At 40.7% G+C, this 19,714-nt stretch overlaps 1 protein-coding gene and 1 long non-coding RNA gene across 3 annotated transcripts in view; one reads left to right on the top strand and one right to left on the bottom strand.

Annotated features, from left to right (window-relative positions):
- Positions 1-19,586, bottom strand: part of LOC135795318 (uncharacterized) — a 32,955-nt gene extending 13,369 nt beyond the window's left edge. Inside the window, exons 1-2 of the long non-coding RNA XR_010549062.1 lie at positions 19,458-19,586; positions 6,770-6,813 (exon numbers count right to left, since the gene is read on the bottom strand). This is a non-coding gene — a long non-coding RNA (uncharacterized lncRNA). The remainder of the gene's footprint in view (positions 1-6,769; positions 6,814-19,457) is intronic.
- The window catches only part of LOC135795317 (neuroligin-4, Y-linked-like), a 141,767-nt gene that overhangs the window by 7,284 nt on the left and 114,769 nt on the right, over positions 1-19,714 (top strand). The gene's annotated exons all lie outside the window — the stretch shown is intronic.

Raw genomic sequence — 19,714 nt, 5'->3', positions numbered from 1 at the left:
AAAAATGTGCGACTCAAACTAAAAAGTTAAAATTTTACGTAGCAATTTTAATTTAGCATGAAAGATACATAACCAACAAATAAAAACAAATAGCGTGTAAAACAGGTTGAAAATTGATTTTCGCGTGTAATGAAACAAACTTTCATTTCAATAAATCGAAATCGTCTCCGGATAATATTGATATTGTTCAGAATTACGCTCGCGAACTAAAGATTGAGTAGTTGAAGTTCAAAATTTAATGAACTTTCTGCGTTGGTTGCAATCATAAGTCAGTGGAGTTAGTGCAAGTGAGCAAGTGTGGAAAAAGCACAACGTACAAGTTTGAGCAAGTGAATACAGAAAGCAAGAAAGCAATTTACAACCCCGTTGCTGGTTGCATTATTTCTTTCGTCGCGCGTGCTGGTGGAGACGAGTTGCAAGTCAACTCGACGGTAAATTCAATTGCATTCACTTCGCCAAGGACAAATCTTTCTTCACCGACAGTGACTTTTGTTAAAACGCTGCAATCGTATCCTCCGAATTCATTTAACATTTTCTACTGGTATTTCCTACAATTTACAAGCAATGCTTTTATTTAATCAATTTAATATTAGTTTCAATTTAAACTTTGTTCAAAAATAATCAGAATGTAAGTAAATCCTGCAGGTATTTAGGTGAAATGTTAATTGAATGCAATTATAAACCTGCACGTTTTAAATTTCAAATAAATCACACATATCCGCGTCCGGTATTCGCGTGAGGTTATAAATATCGATGTCAAATATAATTACGTTATGCATTATCGAGTTTTCTCTGTGTGTGAACTCAACGCGGCCGTAAATTCAAACCGCATTACCCTTCAACATCACGGCCAAGCCGCATTAAGTTACATGACCACCATCACATTTATCTGTACATTTGGTTGCCTAACCTAACCACAACTTGCTTGTTAGGTTGCGTAGAGAATAACACAGAAAGTGAGATTTCAATAGTTTTCACGTGCCAAGTCAATTTGCCACGTAGCACGTAGGTAATCACACCATTCGTAATTAGTCGCCCCACTCGTAATTAATAATTAAGCAATTAAATTAACTCAATTCATAAACTATGCAAAGATGTTTAGGTATATAAAAAAATCCTTGTTTTTTTCGCATGTGAGTTAACTCTAATTATCCACACAGCACATTCTCGACATAAGCAAATGACGAAAAGAGGACGGAAAGGAAAACGAGGCGCGTAAAGATCCAACATAATCCGCTTGTGCAATGTACACGCCCTCGCATGCTGAAAACTTCATCCTCGTACATCCACCCGCCTCCCAGGCAGTACCAACGCCACGGAGCCGTGCGCAGACAATGTGGACAACACACTCAGGACACTCTCAAGCGCCGCTTTTGTCCGCCGCTACCCGCTATCTGACCAGAGAGTGGATATTATAATAGCATTTTGCTCGAAGCATCCGACCGAAGCTGCTTCCAAACTTGAGCGTGCAAGTGGATAGCTAACCTACCCGTCCGTATCGTAGGCAACACACTTTGCACACGTAGCGCGCACACACGCATGCATATTTAATAATAGGGTTTGGCGATCCTCCACTCGGAAGTCTGGATTTGTACAAACGCTTCAACACGACCAGAATTCCGGCCATTGTTTTATGCATTGTTTTAATGTTTCAATCGAAACCGAGCCGCTCGTGTGTGTAGGCTCGCTTTGAGGTTAGAGGATCGGCTTGAAGTTTTCCAGTGAAATTGGACATTTATTTTGCATTTCTCATTAGGCCCACAACTAAAACGCTTGTCATTTGAACAAAGACTCAGAGAGTGAATATCATATTTCTGGCGGTTTCCGCTGTAAATTTGAGCAAATTATGTTTGCCATGGCTGTCCACGCGGTGTGTTTTGCTGTGGAGCACACTTGATGCGCCAATCCGGTGTATTATTATCGCCATTATGTGAATCGCACGAATTGGAAACTCACATCGTTATTGTTTCGCAGTTTCAGCACGGAAATCGAATCTAATGCCATTCGGTTAATATTAATGTTAATTATAATTCGATGACCGTTTCAGCATTTCGGAGTAATACCATTGGACCGGAGCGTTGCTTGCGATCCTGGCTTTAATTGGATTTGCTTGGTGTATAAACCAAACACAATTCTAGCTTAATTCGATATCAAAGAAATTGTTTAGTAAATTTTGCTTATTTGCAACAAATAGTTTCTAGAGAAATAAGAAAAAATATTACGAGAATATTGCTTTCGCAGACAATTCAACTTAGATCTGAGATGCCTTGATTGGAGACTTTAATCCTGGTGCACTTTATAGAATCAAATTTATGTCCTTAGTTGGAAATAGTTAGTCCTCCTTAAGCGTAGAAACAATGTCAAAACTTTCGTAAACTCCGTATGCTCAGATGTTCAGAGATCGCGTTCGAAGATCGGAACAACGGTTTCGAAAATAGCAAAATATTCCGCACATTATTGTGACTCGAATATAACCGTTTCCGTGCTCCTACTATAAAATACCTCAAACGGTTTAATTATACACCTAACAAAAAAAAACTTTCGCAAACAAAAAATTTCAATTTTCCGACTTTCAAAATGACTTTCCAACAAGTTACCAAATCCAGATCCAGGTACTTGTACTTACACCATTAGCGCCTGTGAAATAAAGCGTGGAGAAGAATTGAATTCCTTCAGATGCTCTCAAAGTTGAAACAAAACGTAGGAAGCTAACAAAGGGTGCGAGGTGTACGAAGTATACGAACAGAAGTTTTCCAACTTCAAGACCAACTCTCGACATGACTAAGAAACCAACTAGAGGCGTCTAGAGATGAAGCAAAATCAGGCCACCGGGCGAAGAGTAAGCGAGGAACGACACAGAACTTAATGTGATTATGCTATCTGTCTGCAATGCTTACGAATCAGGCAAATTGTATAGTTTTAAGTTTAATTTCATTCGCATAAAGCTTCATCTTGCTTACGTTTGAGTTTATCCAATCCAACCTTCTCTTTTACTTCCTAATTTAATAAGAACTATCGCAGAAATTATTTCTTCAGTTCTTCTTGTTTGTGCTCTGGGACCATTTCAAGATGTTGGTATTGATATCTCTCAGTCAGTTCGCTGACATTCCATGAAATTACGACTTCCCACCTTCTCATTCCTCCTCGCTAGTGCTTTAGAGAGTGGGAGCTCTGGTTGTGGTGTCAGGCCACACTAGATCTTCCAACCTCCCGAGAGCTGGCTTATAGATGAATTGCCTGGTGAATAAATTGACTTGCAGATAAATTGCCCGCGTTGATGAATTATTGCTATAGAACTTGGAATAATCGCTTTTCAGCTTCCCGGCCGCGCGGAGGTGGTACTCAACTTACGGCTTTCGATTCACGGAGTCAGTCCTTGAGATTCAACGGTTCTTCACTTTTCTACACTATTCGCAGTTTGTTTTACTTGATATTAACCCTAAAATGTCGGTTTCTATGAATTTCATCGTTGACGACTTTTTGCATTAGCCTTTTTGCTCATTTTCATTTATTTTATTTCCCCCTTGTGGGATTTTGTGAGGCGTCGATTAATTATGCATTTTATCGAGGCAGGGCGCGGCCGCGTTTTATTGTTATCGCCAATGATAAAAATGATTGCGAATGGCGAATAAACTCATTCCGCCGCATTCCGACGCTTTGGATGGCACTTTTTGAAGTTTGGACTGAAGCGTAATTTCTGAAATCGTGCCTGGCAACATGGGTGAGAACGTGCGTACGGCCGTGTGCATCCCCGCGTGAAAATCCGCCTCGGACGCGGTCGCTCGGGATCAATCTCGGTTTTCCGCACGCGGCGTTTCCACCTCCCCTCTACTCGTCCCCGCAGCCCATAACCACCCACTCCATAGCACAGCTAGCAGGAGTCTTCAGTTGGCGTTCATCATACACTTCCGTTTTCTATTATGCGGCATCGGTGCGCACTCTTTCCTTTTTTCGCCCCCGCTAGTTTTCCTACGAAAGTTTCGCGCGTGTCTCTTTCACATTTTGTTTCCTCGAAATTTTCGCCGGGGCGTATGCTCGAATCCTGTTCGCTCGTGTGCGAAAAGTCGAGGAGCGACCAGAAGTCGAGAAATATGCGTGCCGTGCCGTTGGGTAATCCGAAATTATCCCCTTTATTTCTTCTCTCCCATTTTCGACTCTCGACTCTACACTTTTCCCTCCACCATTGCTTAACATGGTTTTTATATATATTTTTTCTCGTCTCCACACTTGTGCAAACCGTCCGACGCCAGCAAACAAACCAAAGTCAATAGTCTAATCCCTCATCACGCCATCGGGGCAGGCATGTCCCAGAGGAAAAAATCCAAAATTAATTATAATAAAAGCGGGTAAAGTGGTGTGCACAGCTCGAGAACGAGTGTCGGAAAAACGCAAACTCCAACTCAAACTCAAACACGAAACGAAAAAATTAATATTTAATTTTTAAGCGAGGCTCGCCCGAAATTTTGGAAGATTATTAAATTAAAAACCTCACGCTCTTCATCCCACAAAAAAACTCAAACACAACATTTAATATTTTCATCATTCACAATGCACAAGTACGAATTAATGAACTACACACACGACGCGATGAAATGCAGTCAATGTGCCAGTGTCTACTCACATGTCAACCGTGTATGTATACAGGGGTGGTGGTTGGATGACAACCACCAAAACGAGTGCGTTTGCGTTTTCAAGTGCTTATTTAACATGCGCGCCGATGTGACACGGGTAATGCGCGTAGAAATGACATCTTTATATCCAACGTCAACCAACGAGTTCATCAAGCTGGAAAAATGCGAGTTTTCACGCTCTCAATTCACCATTCGGACGCTTTATATAGTTTTTATGCTGCGAATATTTTCAAGTGAGGTTGGCTTTGAACAAAACCTAAAAATATTTCTTTCAGTTTTGTTTTTATAACTGTTTCGATTCTTTTAGGGTTGGCCCAAGCCCGTTTTTTATTAGGTCGACAGATACTCAATCTTACAACCAATGCAACTCGGCGCACATACACTACATACACGGCAATGTGTAATGGGGGGTTTGCTGGTGTCACGACTGAATTCCATCACTTCGCGCGCATTCCGCATCGAATCGCGGATGCACCGAATCCCCGGCAGCGAAGAGTGCAATAAAACTTCGTTTTCATTCCGTGAGCGCAGAAACTTTATCGCAGCGAACAGCGTACAGATACGCGGAATTTAAGAATGCTTTATTTGAAAGAAAAGTGAATTGAGCGGAAAATACACACACCCGATGTTAAATTCGGCGTAAAACAGGAAAAAATATCTACACATTGTTTTGTTTATATACCTACAACCTACAAAATTAAATCCGATTAGTGATTATTCGATTTGTTGACGTGTTTTTCATTGGGTAACTTTTCACTTGTTCAATTTTGCGCTACCGCACGTCGATTTCGAGAGTTGTAAAACCGTGAAAGTTGCGAATGCAACTTATATATGCAACCACCACACCACACGAGTGCGCAATGAGGTGGAAAAACTACACTCGAACTTTGCGCTGTATTCCACCGCTATCTGCAGCTATCCAACACCAATTCTAACCTAACTTTAACCGCAATTCTCAGTGCACTCACAGAAACGCCCGCGTATCAAAATCTCACAAGTTTATGCGGTTTGAATATCGGAATATTGGAAAATTGCTAAATAATGAAACAAAATTTACAGAAAGCAGAGTTGAAAAGTTTGGTTAGGTTAATATGAGCCCAATTTCTACTTTGACATCTTGATTACCCACTTTGAACTAGTTGTATCTTGTAAATGCCAGTCAGTTGTAATTTTACACCCTTACAAATCGAATTATTTCACACTCTCAGCGGTGCAGTTGCTGGAAGCGCAGTACTTATCAAATTAGAAATTCCTTCACACAGCCTGTACGTACAAGTACTACCGAAGTAAAGTGATTCTTGCCTTTTGCAGCGTTAAAATAAGACATGTATGTGAGCGTCGACGCCATCTTGTCCTACGTGCATCTGTGCAACGCATGTGTGCAAGTCAAATTATGCAAAGTTTGACGTGTCAAACGTGATGTTTCCGTTTCTACCATGATTCACACGTAAATAATCCAAAAATAGCACCGTATTATTTTATATAAACAAATATTAATTCTACTCCTGTAAATTTCTGGGAATATTGATGTAAGTTTGAAACTTCCGCATTAATTAATTACAATTTGCGTATACTGTTACAACATGGGTTCGCAACAAATTGCTTGCTGTGGTAAAATTAAACTTTGTGCCAGATTTTCGGCTAATTAAGCCAAACATCCAAAACATGTGTTTTCTTTTGTAATTCGGCAAAATTTATAATATATAAATAATATCAGTATAATTTAAATTTCAACGAGGTGCGTATTGATTTGCATCGCTTAAGCTACTTAGGGATAGTAGTTTAATTTATGTAAATATGTACATTTAACTAATAATGACGCAAATATTAATTAATTAATATTAATTATTAGCATATTTACATTAAAATTATAAAACAAGCCTTCGATGGTAGGCAATAGCAGGACCGTCGAGAGCTAGCGCAGGCCCCGGAGAAAATCCGCGGGCCCCAGCAAAAAATTTAGCAATTTTGTTTTGTTTTTGCGATTTAAGAGCGACCCGCCGGGCCGGGAATTTACCCCAGTTGACCCCCTCCCACTCATTGGCCCTGCAGGTAGGCAGTACGTGATAAATAGAGAATTTGTTTATAAACAGCAAATGTAAATTTAACCGAAAAATATAATTGAATTATTAACTTACCAGTTTACAGCTTATCGGACTGCCAGCCACAACGAGTGCTGTAACTAAACGAGAACATAAATTAAAACAAAAATATTGTATACAATTGAATTATCTTATAATTAACAATCAACACAAAATAAACAATATGTGCTGTTTAGTTAAAAAAATACATACACGAGCCTGATTCATTTTTCTTAATAATGGGAATGAACATGAGGGCGATATATAGGGGAAGGGGGGGCAAAGTGGGCCCCTGGGGGCAAAGTGGGCCCCCTGAAATTCAGGAGGCTTAAAAAATTGAGGGTCAAAGTGGGCCCCCTAAAATTTTTGATATATAAGATGAAGTTGCAAGAACAACTTATCCACAACAAATTCGAAGTAAGAAATAACAAAAGAAAATAATATAAGCAAAAAATTGATACAAAGGTAAGAGCCTAATTTTTATGAGTGGGGGCCCACTTTGCCCCATATTCTGATTTTTTTTATTTTGATAGACAAGTCTTATTAATATTGAATACTGAACAAGGATGTAAAAAATAGTGTAACGAGTAAAAAAAAGTAAACAAATTCCCTTTTTTCGCTTTTGGGGCCCACTTTGCCCCACCCTCCCCTATACGATTAATTTAGAAACCGACACCAAACACAACGCCGAGTGAAGAATGTTATGACTTGTAAAATACATAACAAACGCGATGAAAAACCTGCATTTCCGAACATTAAACAAATTACTATAGTCGCAAAGTACAAATAAATAGTCGATTGATCTTCGAGTATAACACAAATTTAGAATATTGAAGTCCGAATAAACGATATAAAGCACGACTGGATTAACCAGCGACCGGCACGAAACTGGATGCAATCCACCGGTAGTGCATGCCGAAACTGCGTAAACAACGACGGGACAGTATATGATAAGAAAGCAAGAGGTGCGCAAAGACGGCTCGTCGAAGGCACGCGACTTTGTGCGCGAATTTGCAATAGGTACATTACCTGTGATGTAAACTAAACTAGACTTCGCTATATGCAGCAAGTTGATGCGATGCTAGGAGACAGCGCGCGGGACACATGCGTTAGAAACGTTGTTTACATCTAATCGCAGATAACAGCATGTATATACAACTATTCTCGGGCCCACGTTTGGGGATAAATATAAAAATAAGCCGTATAACTCGATTTTATGATTTTTAGTGCATCCTAGTGCCATCTATGAATGCGGCAGATTCAAGTCCCACAATTTACACTATTATAATCAATAATTAATTGGAAAATTCTCTATAAGATAAAAATATAAAATAATAATATTTCCAATAGCACAAGGTAAAAAACGTGTCAATTTTTGGCATTTTTTTTCAATCGCGAATATCTCGTAAACTAAAAAAGATATATAGGAACAGATTTCAAATCTACGGAAAATTTTCTATAAGAAAAGCTAATTAAAATGCATATATAAAAGATGAAATTTCAATTCATAAGAAAAAATGGGCAAATAGGAGTCAGCTATACAATCATTCACGTACGGTGCCCTGAACACAAGTCACGTCTACCGCTGCCGTGGTACGGTACCCTGAACACGAGTCACTTCAACCGTTACCCACGTACGATGCCCTGAACACGAGTCACATCTACCGCTACCCACGTACGGTGCCCTGATCACCAGTTACTTCTACCGCAGCCCTTGTACGGTGCCCTGAATCGAGTCACTTTTACTGCTAGCCTCGTAAGGTGCCCTGAATCGAGTCACTTCTACCGGTAGCCTCGTAAGGTGCCTTGAATCGAGTCACTTCTACCGCTAGCCTTGCAAGGTGCCCTGAACACGAGTCACTTCAACCGTTACCCACGTACGGTGCCCTGAACACGAGTCACATCTACCGCTACCCACGTACGGTGCCCTGATCACCAGTTACTTCTACCGCAGCCCTTGTACGGTGCCCTGAATCGAGTCACTTCTACTGCTAGCCTCGTAAGGTGCCCTGAATCGAGTCACTTCTACCGCTAGCCTTGCAAGGTGCCCTGAACACGAGTCACTTCTACCGCTAGCCTCGTAAGGTGCCTTGAATCGAGTCACTTCTACCACTAGCCTCGTAAGGTGCCCTGAATCGAGTCACTTCTACCGCTAGCCTCGTAAGGTGACTGAATACGAGTCACTTCTACCGCTGCCCTTGTACGGTGCCCTGAACACGAGTCACATCTACCGCTACCCTCGTACGGTGCCCTGAACACGAGTCACATCTGCCGCTACCCTCGTACGGTGCCCTGAACACGAGTCACTTCTACCGCTGACATTGTACGGTGTCCTGAATAGGAGTCACTTTCACCGCCACCCTGCTACGGTACACCGAATGAGACTCAACAATACAATTGCAATTACGAGTAATTGCAATATAACCAAATAAACAAAGAAAAATCAATGTTCTTGACATATGTAAGTCAATAAACTTGAATAGTGCATATCTTTTAAACTAAAAACGATAGCGACCAACGGAAAGTTATAAGAGATTGAAAAATTCTGAATTAGATAAGAATTTAAAACAATTTAATTTCGTGGGATATAAAGACCAAAAACATGACTAAAAGTGCTTTTTTCTTTTTTGTCCTGTTCTTAAATTACGAATATCTCCTAATTGTGTCCGAATAATTTGGTAGTCTAATTTGTGTCACAGGTAGCGCCAATAGGTGAGTATAATATAAATTTAATGTGTGTTTTGTTCTGAATACATAATATAACCGAAAATCTTAAAAAATCGCATTGTTCGGCATCGGTTATCAAAAAATCTGCTATGTTTACCAACGCGCTTAGCGTTTCGCTTGCCCTTTAATACACGAGCCTATAAATTTGTTAACGCCGGCTAACGTCCCGGCTTTTAATATGTCCGTTCCTCGCATATTCCATGCACACAGGGAATACGAAATGCACGAGCGCGCTCCTGGACCTGGACTTGTGAGTCCGTCCACCCGAGGAGGTCTTTCCCTTCAGCAGCTTCCGCAACATACACATATTCTCTCTCATACAAGCACGTTGGTTTTGCGTGTGGGGCGGTTTGGAAAGGGGTTCGTTTACGCAGCGCATTTGCGGCTTCAATTAGCGCAAAGCCCACAATAAATTTACCGGAAAAACTAATCCCCGCGCCTGAAGCCGGCGAATATGACAAAAGGGATTTTCTGATTGAAGCTTTATGCGCCGATAATGCTATAGTGCCCGTACAGTCCGGTGTAAACCTTTCGTAAACACAATGTGAGAGTATGCATTACGAGAATATTACGATGAGATTAAATAATCAAACAAAAATTAAACCACACATCTCCCAACTTATATCCTTATCAAAAGCAAAGATTTTTTTTTGAAATCAGAGATATTGATTTGTGTTTAATATTTTTCATTAAAAAACATAAAAATATAATTTTTACGTGGAGAACTCTTTTTTCTATTTTGATTAGATCAAAGCAGATTTAATAAAACAAAATGTTTGTTTATCCCCTCTATCGGCTATTCCCCCCAACTGGGAAATTTATTTCGTTCAGTGTGAGCACTGCGCTTCACTTCGGTTCATAAGACTGTTCGCTGCGTTGTTTTCGGGTGCTCAAACTTTTATAAACTCGCATTTTCCCATTATACTCGGCTACTCGGGCGCGCGTGCTTGTTTGCCGCGACAAGTCAACAAGCCAACCCCCCACAAGAATAACAACATACACAGCTCACACCCACACACGTATACAAAACACGAGAAGGCAAATGAATAACAGTATAGAGGAGGTAACACAGTATAAATGAAAAGTTAACAATTTCATTTATTGATCTCCGAGGAGGAATAAAGTACCATAAACAGGTTTAGGGTTATTAATTTGGAAAATTTATACATAATCATAATTGAAAAGTTTTTAGCTGTAATAAATTATATGAAAATAAATTAGATGCATATGATGCGCTGTTGATAAAATATTATAATAAAAGAGAATTCGTCGCGATATACGCAAAGCACGCGCAATAAAAACCCCCCACACACAAACGGCAAAGCACTAAACATTAAAAATTATAAATGATTGTTGTTTTTATGTGGAAATTTGCTCGTCTCGTCGGTAGTTTTTAGTTTTACAGCTCCCATTGTAATAATATTTATTTCGTACGCGTCTGAACGTAAAACGAAGGTGTTAAAGTATGAATAAGTGGAATGTAAAACGTGAAAATTGTGAACGTCAACGCTAAATGCTAAAAACTAGTAGAAAAAATGGCAGCCGCCAGCAACGATGATTATTCCAGCGCTCTGCCTCCGGGGGCGACGTTGCAAAGCGAAAAACTTTATTATGAGCCGACGCCGCGGCGCAAATTAGGTAAATGTTAAATTCAGAAAGTTTTTTTGTTGTTGCTAAAATACCAAAAAATTATTCATGTATCAAAGTTCTCAAGTGTCAAAAAGTTTCACACATTTCATCACAGTCAAACCATTAATAACTTTCTAAATCAAGTAATAAAATTGAAGTTTTGAATTTTTAGTTTATTTAAAATTAACCTAACTTTTAATATATTGCGACTTTGTGTTTTTGTTTGTGTTGTAAAATTAAAGTAAAAATAATTCCCATTGTTGGTTTACTACTATCCAAGAGAGCTCTAATGCCCTCCACTCATCTCGGGCGTCGCGCGTCCGACCACAAAATTAAAAACTTAACAAAACCCACGCCACGCCACTCAAACTCGGCCACCCCCGAGCGCGCGCGCGCGCATAAAATATATTAAACTTTTCCTTCCTATTAAAAGCGAATGCCGCGTCGCGGCACAACACAAAGAAGTGAAAAGTAAAAAAAGAGAAAAAATGTAAAGTAAAACAAACTCTGATGGCCCAGCTATTACCAACCCGGAGCGGTATGCACGTAAAATATTTCGCATTCAAAGAGACACACGCTCGGGAAATATAAATTTATACAAAATATAGCGATACAAAGCGATGTGCGCAGATAAAATAAAAACTTGGCCGTAAAAGTTAAACGCAACGCGCGCCAATATTAGTTTATTGTCCTGCCTTTTTATCCCCAGGACCTTTCAACACATTCGCAAAATTACACATGTTTAAAATTTGCGTTGACAAAAGGGAGAAAGTAAAATATTTTTTGTTTGCGAAATATTTATAACAGCTTTGTGTGTAAGCGAGCATTTTTACGGCAAATGACACATTCATGTGTATGCATGAGTGGTGTGGTATGTGTGGTGTGGTCTTTCCGAAAGTGGAACGCATTAATATCAACTCGCGCATATTTCTCCGGGGCGCGGTTGCGTGCGGGGGTATAAATTGCGCGTACGCGCCCGGCATGCGTATATGCGTGAAGGTGACGGCTGCGGCGGTTGTGGCGAAAGGATTTTCCCTTTTCGTGGAGAGGACTAACGCATGTCAAAGGGGGCTAGATGTCTGCACAAGATACACACCAGCATAAAGGTCTAAATTGTCTAAAAAATGCCAAGGCGAGTTCAAAACCTTACAAAAACCTTTAAACTGCAAATTTCGCTGTAATTTTTATACCAAAAATACGCGACGTTCTGGTTTCTCACTTTCAGACCGTCATTCCTCACATATAATACTTGCGTTTATTTAAACTCATTTAGTCGTAAAAAATCGTTCGAAAGCGACGATGGAAAGCGTTTAACGACAAAAGTAGTTAGTTTTTTTACGAGCTTGTGCGCTATATTTTTTCCCAGAGTATACTTTATCGGCGTGAAATAATATCCCCGCTGAAATTGCACCTCGTTCTCGCACTGTGTGCAAACTACAAAGAACTATTATCAATTAACGCGATCTGCGTCCTCCGCGCGCTGATGTGTCCTGCAGATAATTACGCGCGCGTTAAAAACTTTTTAACGGCTCTTCGGTAATTCGCGCCGCGGCGGCGAGACGCGCGTTAATAAACGCTAATTACGTCGAACAAAAACGCTAATAGTGTGTGCGAAGACAGAATCTATGGAAATTCGGTCGAGTTTGAGCCATTGCCGTAACTTTTCGAACAGTGTATCAACTTTTCGTTGTTGCGCTGTATCTCGTCCTGTTTGTTTGCACTTCATTCTAGTGTGCGTGAGTTTTTCGTTTCGTCGTTCGTCGTTAACGAGTTGAAGGCGCGACTTTCCACTTGCTCCGCCGTATACTTAGTTCTTGTACTTTACTCACCGGGGGCGGGTGTGTAAGTCGCTGTGTCGCGTCTCTTTGTTTTGTTTGCGCGGATGAAAAAGCGTGCGCGCGCGTTTCGGTACGGTGCACTTTCGTCATTCGCACACTTGGAAACTGGCGGCGTCGGCGGTGGAGGCGGCGTGAGCGAGCCGAGTCAAGTCTCATTGTTCCTGTTTCTTATTGTTCGGCGTGCGTCGGGCGAAAGTGCGCTGCATAATAAATGAAATGACGCCGTCGTTCGCCGTCCTCGAAGCGTCTTCTTTGTCTATTCTGGCAACGCCGGCAACACCGGGACTTTCCAAAATACGAAAAACATACGAATCACGCCATTTTCAATCATACTCCAACTTGACATATCTTTTATTAGCTACACAACTTGAGAATAATATCTATTGAAGTAGAGATTATTTTCGGTTTGATTGAATTTCTTAAATCTTGATTGATTTCCTAACACGCTGTATAGAATTTTCTAGAATATTCATTAGTATCGCGTCGTGCCCATGGCAAAGAGGGCAAAATCGCGTTCCCACTAAACAAATTCAGCCAACTGTAATAAAACACGGCGCGCGCACTTTGAGCCGAGATTCGGTGCCGATGAACACAAAAAGACAAAAGCAATTACAAGTTAACCTCGCATTTAGAGTCATCCTACGAAATTATTCACTATAACGGTTACATTCATTAGACTAGACACTATTCATGGCGATAATCTGCGCCATTTTGTTTGATGTTGAGTTAGTGGAGCGTTTGTCCACATCAAAAATTAAAGTTCGACCCCCCCAAATGTCATTCTTGGTCTTATTCTCTTACATAAAGGTTAAAACCTTCATTAGAAGATTCACTCGATGAACTATTCACATTGTTAATCGTCGCCATTTTGCTATTGTTGTTGTTTCTTTGTTGGCTGCATTTTTGGTTGCGTACCTTTTGTCTGGCTGATTGCTGGATTTTCGGCTCCTTTGTGACTTCTTCGGCGCTCGACGGTACTCGAATTACGCGAATTGTGAATTATCAGCGGAGCTGTTTGGAGGTTTCGCCTCGCTCGGGCCCAAGAGGCTCGGCAATAATTAAGGAAGTCGAACGAACCGCGCGCGCACGGCACTTAACGACGTTACACGATCGATAAGCGCGGAAAACGCTCCGACATTCCAGGCGATTTCGACAATTCCGACAGCAAAGAGCGATTAGTTCATTTCTTCTCGGATGTCCTTGGAGACGGGTTGCACATCGCGCATCGCTATCGCTTTGTTACACCTTCGACTTTCGATTTGTCGAGGGAATCAACATCACGAGAGTTTTAGTCATTTTATACTTGTGTGATGTGGCGGAAACCGAGAACTAAGAACAAGAAACCTGCCTAAAAACAAGAATTTCGGCTTCGGGGCAAAAAACAAGTGCTAACAGCATAAATTACGACCTATTATGCTTCATTCTAACGCAATTATCCTAGCTGACCTTGGGATGTCAGCAAAAGGTTGATTTTTTGTCTTAGACGCTCGCATTTCTTAACACCGACTCGAAAATTATTGGGTCATCTCGAAATGTTTGCCCAGAACATTTTCAAACAGAAGCATACGAGAGGGCCTTGGAGATGGAGGTCGCAACACAAACCCAACAAGCTAGAATTAATTCCGCAAATGCTTAATTTACTAACGGGGCGGAGGGGGAATGCCGACGGAGCGTTTTAACCCTCAAAACATTCCGCGCGCCGTGCACACACAACCCGACGATATGGCGCTAACAAGCTAACCTTTCTTTTCGCTACTCTACAACACACAAGTTTCAACAACAACACAAACAAGGACCAAATGAGTAAGTGGGAGATAAGAGTGTCTCCCTTTAGCACAACCACAATTAAAAACCTCCATATTTGATATATTCAACTAGAGCGCCACCTATGTTAGCCCATAGGAGTCGAGAATTCCACGAAGAACAAACAGCCAGCCAGCTTGAGAAGAGCGAAGAACTTCAATGTGTGTGGGAAAGGGCCGGGGTGGCGGTGGTTTTGAGGCTGTCTCCAACGCACCAATTCGTGCGATTCATGGCATTCATACCGTGGCGCCGACGTGCGGTGTAAACACTGTCGGCGACACACGGCACATGCTCTCTCCTCTCATCCCCTTCAACAACCACCACATCCCCCATGTGCTAGACGTAAAGGGACATGCGGGGGGTACATGCGCGGTGAACCATTGTTAACCTGCATTTAATTAGAACAGCCGTCGCGGAATACAATCTGGGTAGGAACAGCAGATATGGTAATACACAACAAATTTCTCAGTCAATCTCACCACAGTTAAAACTTTTGGTCTAAACAAACACAATACAATACACAAAACGAAATAAACTCACTACGTTTAGCCACGCAAAGGAATTGTTAGGTTAGATACGATTAAATATTAACGCACTGTGTGTTGCGTGCAATGCGCGCAGCTAAGCCGAAAGTAATGCGATTTAATTATTAATCACATTTGGAGAATTTAACAGGTAAGCTGTTAACTTCCTCGTTGCAGTGACAGTCAACACACCTGCGCTCCTTTTGCGCGCTAAATATAACCATCATAACCTCAAACATAACATAACCTAACCTATCCTATAAAAATGGTTGTTCGACACCAACCACGTGCAGTTGTGGTAAGTCTGACCGGCGGCCCCGAATCCCCGACGTGCTCGTAAAATACTGCCATCACGTCCAACGCGTGCGGACAATTGATAATGACCGTCGTCAACTATAATCACATACGTTACGACGCCGAATGAATACCGAGACTGTGTGTGCGGAACGTGGTGGAACGTTGACAAGTGATTTTAGTGCATTTGTGATAAGTATTTTACATCATTAAATCAATGTTGTATACAATCCGCGAACAACATAAATCACACCATTAAATAGTTTGTTTTGTTTTTAACTTTTAGGTTATCTGCAGTGTACATGTTTGACGTGTAGAATCGGTAAACACTCTTGGGAAATAATAAATTGCGCACCGAAATGCAACAAGTGCGTTAATTGCAAACTTTTCAATCAGATTTTAATTAAAACAATTAAACATACATCCCCTCGGGCTGTTGTGTGGAGTGGCGTAGAGTACGTCAGTGGTTGCGCGCGTGACCGCAGAAAGCGCCATTAAAAATGCAAACACAACGCACAATTTGCAATTTGGAATTTTAAGCCTCTCGCGCCCGAGTTTGAGGTTGAATAGAGGATGGGAATTGCGAGTAATGGAGTGAGTGGTGAACTAAAATTAGAATGCGGTGTGACGTGTTATTGACATTGACATGCAGTTCACCAACGTGTGCGATTACAACATATTAATTACACAAATTGCATAAATTCTGCAATTGGCAATTGGGCTTATTGATTATTATCATTCCATTACCATGTGCATCTAATGCAAACAGATTTTTTAATTTGAGGTTATGTCACTAATGCTACTCTTAGCTTTAAACATAATTCCAAATGTAACATCATCATTCGTAACATTGTGTGTATAGGAAATTGTTTGATTGTTTGTTTGTCTGTGGGCGTTTCCCGCCCGGTACCCCATTCTACTATTTGCGCTTTCTATTAATTCGATGCGTCCCCCGACCCACAAAATCCTCATGTTCTCAATATCCCCGATATCTGCATCCGCACGATAGCAACTCGGTTGCAATTCCGCACACAAACGCTCGAATTGCACTTGATGTGTAATTTGGGTTGCCTATCTGTAGGCGGCGCGTGCGCACATAAGCATGCCTTTGGTTATCGTACCACTGTGTACCTACATGTGTGCGAACAGTCGTGTGAAGGTAATTCGAATCGAATAGCGAATTTCGACGCTTATTAAACTCTCGTCTGATGCGGCAACGGTATGGGCACAAGGATGGGTACAGGGGGCGCGTATGTGTGTGCTCGAATTAGCCTTCGCCGACATCGCAAACACGCGCGATTTGTTTGAACGACGCGTCGCGACGCCGCGCGCCCAGGACATTGTTTGAATGAAATTGAAATTGAATGAAAAGTATGCGGGGAACGCTGTGCGCTCACGCCAAACAAATTGCGAATGCGAATACTCATACAATCACACCCGTCTACGGAAAACAAACACACACATGTGGACACTTGGAAAAGGAGACAAATTCGAGTATAGATACGAATACAAAAACGCCGCGGCGGTGTAAAACCTACGAATGGGTCTTCGTTTTTTGAAGGCGAACGGAAAAAGCGGAAATGCGGAAACGCGGAAGTGGGGGATAAAATGCGGGAGAAAAATTACGACGGATACAAATGCACAAACACGTCAGGAATGAATAATTTAATTCGGATTTGGATGATAAAAAATATTTTTGCCATGAGCGGGAAGACATTTTTAAAAGTACACGATGAAAAATGCACGAGAATGTAAAGAGTTCAAGTGAAACACAAAAGAAATTAACTTTAAACAATAAAATATGGAATTTAAAATGTACTAATGTTGTTTTTGTTTTGTTTCAGGTACTGAATGAACACATCACGTCTGATAAACAACTTCAAACTGAAATAAGTATACTTCGTTAGTATTTTTTGTGTCAAACATGACGATATTGAGTTTTCGCGGAGATTGAAGTCCTTCAAAGGCTTTGCAATATGCAATCTTTCAATATTTGTACTGCGACATTCCTGTTTGTGATTTGCAAAGCCGCGCACAAGTGCCGAATGCCCATTTCGTCCCGGAATATAATCGAATAGAATGCAATAGACGGAATTGTTGGCAAAGGATGTCGCATCCTTGATGCTTGACTTTACTCTATGAGCTTTTCTTATTGTTGTTGTATAAAGTAAACATATCCGAAAATTCCAAGCGCAAAAAACATTTGCAAAAGTTGTTGCGCTAGCGCTTTTTTGGAATCCAATTTAAATTTCCATTAATTTTATCAAAAACTCGTAATGTTATTTTGATTACATGTTTACATGCATGTCCTTGGCTTATTCTTGTTATTTTGGTAACAATCTCAAAAGCTCAAAAATAAAAAAACATGAAATATGAAATGTGAAACTAACAATGCGTAAATTCTCCGTGAAGAAAAAAACATAAAGATAAACATCTAGGGCGCTAACGTGTTATTTTTATTGCGAACACAAACGGGCGCCGAGACGACAGCGGTGTCCAATAAGAAAAAAACTGCCCGTTGAAATAATTAATCTTGAAGCTTCGTCATTCGGTGGCGGCGCGACGAAGGCGGCGTTGTCCTACACGCGACAATAAATGATAAAGTTTTTCGGAGCGCAGACAACATCCGGTCGCAAAAAATACCGCTCGCCCTTTGTGGCGCGCTTTTTTGTCGCTGCTCTTTATTCTTTTGATGAAAAACGTATTATACCTCATGGGCAATGATAACACTTTAGATATTATTATACAAAAGCAATCGCTGAAGCAGAGCATAAAAATTTACTCAAATTGAATTAATTTATGACAAAATAATATAATCTCAATATTTGATACTAATTTCATAAAAATGTGTTTGTGTTTTGCACAAAAAAATATGAGATTAATCTGTGTCAAACTCTCTTTGTGGATATTTGATCCAATTTCCAAAAACAAAGTTTTGTGCGCAGGCATCTTCCGGTTTGCCGTTGCCATATTCCACGGCTTCCCAATTATTTCTAGCCGCTGTAATGCGGTCTCGGATTTCCATTGCCGCCGTTAGTGCCGCTTGATTTTACTTGATTGTATTTAATTATTGGCTTTCGGGGGGCGCGCGCGTATCGAAACTTAGACAATCGCATATTGTCGGGCGAAAGTTTGGACGAGTATTCGGACAAGATTTCCATCCGAAATGGCTAATTTCGTGGGGCAATCGGTTAGCTCCGCGTTCTCGCGACCTCAATTTAGCATATTGGGGACGCTCGTGCCGTCTCCGAGGAGCCGGCCAGCATTGCGCAGAGATAAGAAATTCATTATGCGATTTTCGGGCTTTTCCAGGCCAAAAGCAAGAAGGAAGGTTGTTCTAGAACCGTTGTTGTTATTTTAGGATGGAATTCAACCAAACTATAATTCAACTAAAACATATCCACCATAGGAGATATACAAATTTTAATTTGTGCAAATTAAACATTAAATTTGCTGAATAAATTAATCAATAACCTCAACTCAGCAGATTCGTAATCAAACTTAATGAATCGAGTAATTAAATATTCAGCGCTAAAATTAAAACACTTCAATAAACTTATTTCCGAGAAATCAGCGTGTTACCGACATGAAAATTACATTAACTACATTACGCTTGCAATGTTTCGCAGTTTTGCAGTTTACCGGTTTCGGTTTCACTATGCGGTGTTTCTGTTAAAGTGGCTGTGCGAATGTGAAACCACCGACACATATCGCATATCCTTTCAGTTAGATCCCGAATTTCATTTTACACACAGAAATCCTAATTTAAAAGCACCGGCAACATAGTAACACACACTTTCTTCTTCGATTTCGCGCGCTAACCGGAATATGCTTTTCTAACCTCAAAAAGAACAAGACAAAAGATACGCGAACGAGAATAAACCCATCACCGCACCAGTGTTCTCGTAAGAATAAGAATGATTTACATACCTTTAGCAAGTAAACGTAGTTGACTTCTTTTCAATTTGTAGTTTCTGGGATTGCAGCAGCAGGTAAACACAAACACAGCACAACTTGCAACCGCTGACGAAAAACTGCACGCAGCGGTGTCGAATCAATCGTGCGCACGGCCAGCGAACTAAGATAAGTGCGCAGGAATGCGACGCAGACGAATAACAACAAATATAAGGGTCGTTTAAATGTCAATCGAACTAAACATAAAGAATATACTCGAGGTCAGCATAAAA

The sequence above is a fragment of the Atheta coriaria genome, unplaced genomic scaffold, assembly GCF_025399875.1.
Source record: "Atheta coriaria isolate IRGN ID8LTWV9N9 unplaced genomic scaffold, Caltech_Dcor_3.1 hic_scaffold_7_pilon, whole genome shotgun sequence".
NCBI lineage: Eukaryota > Metazoa > Arthropoda > Insecta > Coleoptera > Staphylinidae > Dalotia > Dalotia coriaria.
This window is presented reverse-complemented; position numbering and strand designations above follow the sequence as displayed.